Source organism: Solanum stenotomum, chromosome 11 (genome assembly GCF_019186545.1).
Source record: "Solanum stenotomum isolate F172 chromosome 11, ASM1918654v1, whole genome shotgun sequence".
Classification (NCBI taxonomy): domain Eukaryota; kingdom Viridiplantae; phylum Streptophyta; class Magnoliopsida; order Solanales; family Solanaceae; genus Solanum; species Solanum stenotomum.
The window spans coordinates 7,448,023-7,457,489 of NC_064292.1; the positions used below are offsets into that span (position 1 = coordinate 7,448,023).

At 35.0% G+C, this 9,467-nt stretch overlaps 1 long non-coding RNA gene across 1 annotated transcript in view; it reads right to left on the reverse strand.

The window, feature by feature from the left end:
- Positions 1–481: 481 nt before the first annotated feature.
- The window catches only part of LOC125844933 (uncharacterized), a 20,288-nt gene continuing 11,302 nt past the window's right edge, over positions 482–9,467 (reverse strand). Inside the window, exon 3 of the long non-coding RNA XR_007444207.1 lies at positions 482–904. This is a non-coding gene — a long non-coding RNA (uncharacterized LOC125844933). The remainder of the gene's footprint in view (positions 905–9,467) is intronic.

Sequence of the window (9,467 nt, forward strand, 5' to 3'; positions counted from 1 at the left end):
AGAAGGAAAAAATGGGGAGCTAAGCTTGAACGTGGAGTGTGGGAGTGGTCCCGATAAAGTAGAAGAAGAAAGTAAAAAAATGGAGAGAGGGGCTCAACTTAAATGTGGGGGTGATCATTTTAAAAGGTACTTCTGAACGATGGCGACTAGGTCACTCATTGATTGAATGTTGCCGACGGACGGCCAGCCACCTCTGATGGCGGGGCTGGACTCTGCCTCATCAGCACAGTTTCCACCACTTCCGACCAAAATTCACACTGGTCAAAATACAATTTTCCCTAGTTCTCCATTTATGAATAAGTTTGCTGATATTATTCAAGGACATAGTTGTTCAGGTAAAGAGAAGATTGTTGCGGATGTTCAACCTATTCCTATGAAAAAGCCGAATCTCATTGGTGGTATACCTACCATTAATTGGTCAGCAAGTGAAATACAACGAATGAATATCTTAGAAAATTTGTAATATGCAGTGGTAGGCAAATTCTCTTATGGAGCTCCTGATATAAATGAAATTAGAGATTTAATTCCAAAATAATGTTGTTTATCAGGGTCTTGTCAGATAGGCTTGCTTCGAAATAGACATGTTCTGATCAGATGTGATCGCATGGAAGATTATATAAAAATCCTATCGAAAAACTCCTATTACATAATAGCTAAAGATGGATATGCATATCAAATGAGGCCGTTTATTTATGATGCAACTTCAAAGCAAGTGAAGAGACAACCAAGGCCACGACATGTATTTCATTCCCTGATCTGCTGCCAACTTTCTTTGTGAAAGAAGTTTTGTTCTCATTTGCTTCTGTGGTGGGGAAGCCTCTTCAATTGGATCTTGCAACGATAAATAAGACTCGACCAAGTTGTGCTAGGGTGAAGGTCCAGGTGGATCTGCTTGCTGACAAACCTGAGGTTGTTCAAATGCAATTATAAGATGAAAACACTCTTGAGAATAAAGTTGTTACTGTGAGAATACAATATGATTCATTACCTGCATATTGCATGACATGTAAAATACAGGGGCATGGTGAAGAAGAATGTAGGGTCTTACATCCAGAATTAGTACAAAAGTAGGATGATAATCAAAACGCAAAACACAGCTCATAGACAACAAACAATTATACAAGGGTGTAGTAAAGAGCAGATGAAAGCCTACAAACAGATATTTTACAAAGAAAGTTGGGGAATTGATGACTGCTAAGGGTCTGGAAAGGAAGGAAAGTAACGAGAATATCAATCATTTTGCTATTCTTGATCAAAATGCTCTAGGGGAGGAGGAGGTTGTAGAGGTAGATGTAGACAATCACAAGCAGACAGATGGGCTGGTGGATACAAGGGTTGAAAATACTCAAGGGATAGCCGACAAAACTGAGGAAAAACTTAAATTTGAAGACAAAGAAAATGGAAAAGTAATTGAAGTTTGTGGCAAAGAAAATGGGGTGGTTACTGTTTACACTGGAGATATCGTTCTTCTTAATGGAAGAGTTAACAGTGCAGTGCAGTGCAGAGGGGAGAGGAAGAAGTTGAAGGAACATCACAAAATCAATTGGTTACTAGACTAAATTTACAGCATGCCGATTATCCTGTTTCTTTAAAAATTATGGACCCAAAAGAAACATGGTATCCGGTACAACTTCAGGGTGCTTTAATACAGGGAGAGATTAACGAGGATCACAATCTAAAAAGATGGCAATGGTCTATCCAAAATCACAACCAGTTCAAACATTACATGAAATAGTGTCACATCAAGGGGCAATAGAGGCACAAGATAAAGGTTGCAAACAAAATAGTGATGTAGAAGAAAGAGATGAAAAGGAGAACCTGCAGGTTGAGAAAATGGTGTTTAATGAAACAAGTGTTTCACCTGCAACAATAATCACACATAAAGGCAAAAATAAAGGGGAAGTGCTTCCTACAAGATCAAATCCAAAGAGAGAGGATAGGAATAGGGTCAAATGATGTTGAAATCCTTATTTTGGAATGTGAGGTCTATTAGATCTCAAAATTTATTCCATAGAATTCAGATGTTACATAGACATCACAAGTTTAATATCACAGCATTGATGGAACCTTTTCAAAATGCTGATAACATTCAAAGATTCAAAAGAAGATTGGGTATGGAGTATACTAACTATAACTGCAATGGTAAAATATGGGTGTTCATTCAGGAGCATATTCAGGTGGAGGTGTTGGCTGATTCTGATCAAATGCTGACTCTGAGACTGTTGTTTCTGGAGAATGATCAACATTTTTTCGTTTGTATTGTGTATGCAAAGTGCGATGCTGAGGAGAGGATACAATTATGGAATGATATTTATTGTATTAGCAATGATATTCAGAATTCACCCTGGCTGATTGGAGGGGATTTTAATGTCATCATGAGTGAAAAGGAGAAGATTGGGGGTCTTCATATATATCCTAATGAGTAAGAAAATTTTGCATTTTGTGTGAACTCCTGTGACCTGGTGGATGTCAGTTACAAAATGAGTCCTTTTACTTGGTGGAATAGGAGGATTGATGATCAATGTATATTTAAAAGACTGGATAGATACATGATGAACCAGACTGGGATAGGCTATTTTGGATTGGTGGAATCTGAACATCTAGCAAGAACAGGGTTTAATCATGCTCATATGCTACTTACTTGTGGACAGAAGACAAATGCTGCTAGGAGACCATTCAGATTTCTTAAGTTTTGGTCAGAACATGCTGATTTTCAGCAGGTAGTGAAGGATAGCTGGGCTTCAGAAGAAACATATGTGTTTATTAGGTTAAGGCATAAGATGAAGAAGTCTAAAACTGCCTTGTCTAATTGGAGTAGAGCAACTTTTGGAGATATTTTCAAACAAGTATCTATCAGGTAGGAGATTGTAAGAATGAATGAGGTATTATTTGAAACTAGCCCTACAACAAAAAATAGAAAGATTTTACAAAAAGCCCAAGCTGAACTAGAAAGATATGTGCATTTTAAGGAAGAATATTGGAGACAAAAAGCAGGTATTCAATGGTTTACAGATGGGGAGAAAAACACAAGATTCTTTCACAGTATAGTGAGAGGTAGAAGGAAAAGATTAAGTATAAACAAAATTCATAATATGGAAGGAGAATGGGTAGAAGGTGAAGAGCTAGTGGCTGCTGCTGCTCATGAGTATTTTCAGAAGCAATTTACAGGCATCCATACTATGGAAGAAGTCCCCATAGTGAGATATATTCAGAAAAGGGTTACAGAGGAAGACAATAAAAAATTAAATGATTATCCTTCAATGGAGGAAGTTAAGAAAGTAGTGTTTTCTCTCAATGGGGATAGTGTTGGTGGTCCTGATGGGTTTACTGGACATTTTTTCCAACAATGTTGGGGTATAGTTGGGGATGATGTCGTTAATGTGGTTGGTGTTTTCTTTAATGGTGTCACCCTTCCTAAGTCTATTACACATACTAATTTGGTATTACTTCCAAAAAAAGATATTTGTCAATCTTTCTAAGACATGAGGCCAATTAGTTTGAGTAATTTTCTTAATAAAGTGATCTCAAGGGTGATGAATGATAGAGTTGGGGTTCTTCTCCCCTCCTTGATTTCACAAAAATCAGTCTGGCTTTGTGAAATGAAGAAGCATTACTGAAAATGTATTACTTGCTCAGGAGATTATTTCAGATATTAGCAAAAGGGGTAAGCCAACAAATGTGGTGATCAAGATGGATATGACAAAAGCATATGATAGGGTGGATTGGAGCTTTCTTATGAAGGTGCTGGAAGGAATGGGTTTTGATGCTAACTTTGTTGATAAAGTCTGGAGGCTGGTTGCTAACAACTGGTATTCTATACTTATCAATGGGCAGGCTACTGGTTTCTTTCATTCATTTAAGGGGGTGAAGCAGGGGGATCCTCTATCCCCTGCCTTGTTCATTCTAATTATTGAAGTTCTTTCTCAAAGCTTAAATGCTTTGTTTTGTCATAAGGATTACAAGGGATTTGAATTACCCAAATGGAGTGATCATATTAATCATCTTGCCTATGCAGATGATACTATTATTTTTACTTCAGCAGATGGCAATTCATTAGATGTATTAATGGCAACTTTGCGAGATTATGAGAAGTAGTCAGGGCAGATGATTAATAAAGAAAAAAGCTATTTTTTTGCTTCCACTAATGTACTTGGGTTGCCCAATTGGTCATGGCAAGAAGAAGAAGGTACACTTTGCAGAATTAATGAAAAAAGTGCACAACAAGTTGCAAGCTTGGAAAGGGAAAATGTTATCATTTGGAGGTAAGGTTGTGTTAATTCATAATGTGTTAAACAACATACCTATATATCTCTTGTCTGCTATTAATCCACCGAGGTGTGTTATTCATGACTTGCATAGAGTCTTTGCAATTTTTTTTGGAAATTTAGGGAAGAAGGAAATAACAAGCATTGGGTAGCTTGGTCAGATCTATGTAGACCTAAGAAGGAAGGTGGTGTGGGATTTAGATCTTTATTTGATGTTTCTAAAGCTTTATTTGCTAAATTATGGTGGGTTTTTAGAACAAAAAAGACTCTTTGGTCTAACTTTATGTGGAATAAATATTGTAAAAAGGAGAGACCTCAGGTGGTTGAATGGAAGAGTGGATCTTTAACTTGGAAGTATATGCTGGAAGCTAGGGATTTGATAGATCAACATATTTGGTGGGAACCTCAGTGTGGCCATTCAAGCATCTGGTATGATAATTGGTCACAATTAGGAGCACTACATCATATTGTTCCTATAGACAGTGCTAAAAATGTGCAGTTGGATGAAGTGAAACAGTGTTTTTTGAATAGGGAATGGGGAATGGGGAATACAACTCCTGAGGAGTTCAAAAGATGAGCAGTAGGATAAACCATAGTAGATTCTGAATGCTTCTCGAAAATTCACTGTGGGTTCTGCTTGGGATTTTATAAGGGAGAAGTAGGAAGTCTGTTTAAAATATAAGTATATCTGGAGTGCAGGAATTCCTTTTAAGATATCTTTTTTCAATTGGAGCTTATGGAAACAAAGACTTCCCATTGGTGTAGTTCTTGTTAGGAACAGAATGAGTGATGGGGTAGTGTGTGGTTGTTGTGATGATGGAGTTTAGGAGACTAGTGAACACTTATTTATTAGATGTTCATTATCTAATTCTTTATGGAGATACTTTGCAGGATCAGCAGGGTAGAGGGTCCTTTCTTGCAGTTGAAAGATACTGTGTATAAATGGTGGAATGCAGATGCTTCTGCAAAGCTTAAACCAGTGTTAATGGTTGTGCCATTGTTTATTTGTTGGCAAGTGTGGAAGAGAAGAAATGCCTTAAAATTTAGTGGCTCAATGTCTTATTTGAGTATGATAGGAGGGATAACAAATAATTTAAGTCTACTAGCTAAGCAGTTGTATCTATAGATGCATAACCTGCCTAATAACTGGCATGATTTGGTCAGATATTTGACAAGGTATACACATAGAATTGGTTGTAAGGTGGTCTATTAGAAATTACCTAGACATGATTCTTTCAAATGCAATACAGATGGGTCTTCAAAAGGGAATCCAGGACCAAGTTCTTCAGCTTTCTGTATTATAAATGATCATGGCAACCTGGTGTATGCTGAAGGAAATCTGATTGGAATTTCAAATAACCTAATTATTGAAACTGTAGCTATAAGACTAGGATTGGAATTTTGTAGGAAACACAATTTGTTCCCTCTGATTATAGAAACTGATTTTATTAGCTGCATTGAAAATGATTGAAGGGGCTTGGCACATCCCTTGGGAGGTCTCTATGGAGGTAAGGAGGATACATGTTTTAAAGGAAGGATTGGAGGTGGCCATAGTACACACACCGAGAGAGGGAAACAAGCTGGCAGATTTTATGGCTAACATTGTGTTTTCTTTTGCAGGTACAGATTATATATATTACAATGATTTTCAATATTTACCTAGTGAAGCTAAGACAATTCTAAATATGGATAAAAGCCAACTTCCTAATTTAAGGATAAGGAAGATTCAGAATAGTAATTTTGCACAAGATAGATGAGACAAATCAGAACATAAGAGGAAGCAGTTCATACAACACAAAATAAATGACATGTGAACAAAGCATCAGTACTGGGCACATAGATACAACAAGATTGCTCAGTGAGCACTTTTCTTTCTGCGGGCTTCCTACAGTTCATATTACAGGTCAAGAAAAGTACATAAAAGGGTTGCAGGAACATTCATACACTGCTCTGCAGTTTGTGACTATAGCAAGTGTTAATCGGAGAGAAAATGGTAAAATAGCTATGAGCAGATTGCAGAAATTGGAAAATACCTGAGAAGGCGGCAGTAATATCGTTGCGAGGCTTTCGACAGTGGTATTAGCTGCTTGTTGGGCTCAACCTGTCAAAGCTAAGGAATGAAGGTTGCGAGGTCATTTTTAGGTATATGTTGATTAATAAGATAAGATATTTTCACAAAGGGGGTGAGGCTATCACCTAAGTTGAAGCTTCGATTGAGGTACCCTGAGCTGGAGAAGTCTCTGATGGGGATGATTTCATATGTTGGTGAGACTAGACAACGTCCGAGATGAAATACACCCCAAACTCGAAATACTGCCGTTGTGGTTTCAGTTCAGTGAAGGATGCTTGACGGAATGAGCACAGCGACGATGGATGATGCTACTCTGATTCTCTTTGTTGTTTCGATACTCCCATTCACTTTCCTATTTCCCCTTTCCCCTTTTCATTTTGTTTCTATGTTGGTTTCCTAAATGTTTAGTTGTTGGATCAGATCCTCTTTGGGCCTAATTTTTGTCCATCAATAAAAAGGGTTTGTCCCATCTTTAATTTTTTTTAAAAAAAATAAAAAAAATGTGAGGGTGAAGGGTGGGAGTAGGTGTGAGGTATAGAGGAAGAAGAAAGTAGAAAATGGGGAAAGGAACTCAACTTAAACTTGAGGGTGGGATTGAAAATGTGTTAAGATGAAATCAAAACTAAAGTAAAAAGGAGAAAAAAATAATTCAAAAAGTAAGAGAGAAAAAGAATAAAGAAAAAAAATATATGTAAAGAAAAATTTAAAAATAAAATAAAAATTGTATTTTAAATTAAATTAACACGTGTCATATAATGATTGATATGTAATATCATTTGCCTTTTTAAATTTGGGACTGATCGAAAAATAACGGAAATAATAGAACCCACAAAGTTCAAGTGTCTGTTAGTTTGGTAAAATACATTTCTAATTAATTTTTTCAAGTGGGTATCATATCAAGAATGATTCAGTAATATGAAACTCATAAAGTAAAAGAGGGAAGAAATAGACAATGCATTAAGGGGGGGAGTTCAATTATTGTTTAAAGTTTAGGGGGTGTTAATTTTTAAAACAATTGGGGGGGGGGGGGGGAAAATGATAAACAAAAATAACTTTGGTGTGTATTCGATTTTTGGCTTGATTTTGTACTATTCGATTTGAGTTTTTCTGTTTTTTGACATTGAATTAAGTGTAACCCAAACCAAACCAAAATAAATTTGATTTGATTTTTCTCTTTTCAGTTCAATTATGTCAATAATTAGAAACTTGATCAAAATGATATATATAATTTGGCTTTTATTTTTTTGAATCCGAAACCAAACCAGAAAACCAAACTAAAAAACCAATCCAAATTAGAATTCAGTTCAATTTGATTTGATTTTTCAGTTTAATCCAAATGAGAACACCCTTACCTGAACCGATGATTTTTTTTTGAGCAACTTTCACATATAACAAACACAAAAATCATATTTGTATGCTATAACAATAGTTTGCATAATTGTGCTCCATAGCAAACATAAATATGTATATTTCGCTATACATATACAAAAGAAAGCAGTTGTATATAATATGTTTCTATTTCGGTATATATATACAAAAGATCAATTGTATAATCTGTGTTTGTATAAAGCGAGAAAGAGAGAAAGACAAAAGAGATCTGGGCAGAGGAATATTTGTATTGTATAATTATAAGTGTATAGGACGAAGATATATGTATTTGCATGTGTATATACAATTTTCTCTCGCTTTATACAAACAGAAACACGATTTATACATTTCTGTTTGTATAAGCGAGAGAGGCAATGGAGAGAGTGGCGAGCAAGATCTGAGAGAATGGCGAGCGAGATCTGGGAGAGGGGAACGAAAATATATGTATATATACAATTTTCTCTCGCTTTATACAAACACAAACACATTTTATACATTTGCGTTTGTATAAAAGCGAGAGAGGCGAGGGAGAGAACGAGAGTGGCGAGCGGCGAACTATGAGCGAGATTCACTAGGAGAGAGGACAAATAGCAACAGTTTGTTATGGGGTACAATTAAATCAAACTATGCTTATAGCATTTAATTTGAATTTATAGTTTGTTATTATATACAATTTCTCCTTTATATATATATAAGTCAAGAAAATCATTTACATACACCTTATCTTCTCCCAATTTTCATTTGTAAAATTACATCAAAAATATGTTTGTAGACAATAAAATTCGCGTCGAGAAAATAATAATCAAGAACGAAAAATTATGCAACAATCGTATTTATTATTTCAAAGTGCAAGTGTTACAATCTCTATGATTCCTCTGAATTTGTCTTTTCAAATATAAATTCAAGGCCTCTTGAGCTTAATCTTGAATTTGTCTTGAACTTGATCTTGGATTCAGGGCTTTAAGGCTTGTTCTTGAACCTTCGATGAACTTGAACTTTATCTTGATCTTGACTTCTACTTGAATTCAAGAGCTTCGAGCTTGTTTTTGAATCTGATGGTCTTGATCTTGATCGTTCTTGAACTTTAATGCTTGAATTCTGGATTCTCTTCGGCCATGACATATACGCTTTATGGAGTGAACTTTAATTAAATCCATATTTATTAGATTTAAATAATTAACTCAATTATATTAATCCATAATATTTATTTGGAATAATATATTCATGAAATTAATATAATACGAATCATTTTATAAATTTATATTTAATAAATTTTAAATAATTAGAATGTTATTTTGTTGTAAAAAGAAAATAACTTCTACTATAGTCATTTTTCACGTCACACAAAAGATTTTTAGAAAGAAAAAAAAAACTCCTAAAACTTATTTCAGACACACTTGAATATAAAATAAAATATGGTGATGCAATGAATGAAACTGTTCTTTTCTTAATCAAATGTTTCAAGTTTAAGTTTTGGGTATCAAATTTTTTTTGATAGAAAACATTTTCCTAAGCTCTACGTGGTGCGAATTTAAAATAATCAAACTTCTATACAAATATCAAATACGGATAAAAATAAAAAAATATATAAAATGGAATAATTTTTCTAGTTTAGCACGAATAAACTGACTGAGAACTTGAGAATAAGGAAAATTCCACCGAATCCAACAGCCGCCGTGAGTATTGCCTCACGATAATCCCAAAAAAAAATTAAACAAACCATCTCGTGATTACTTAATTTTGTCATATACATGCTTAATTTT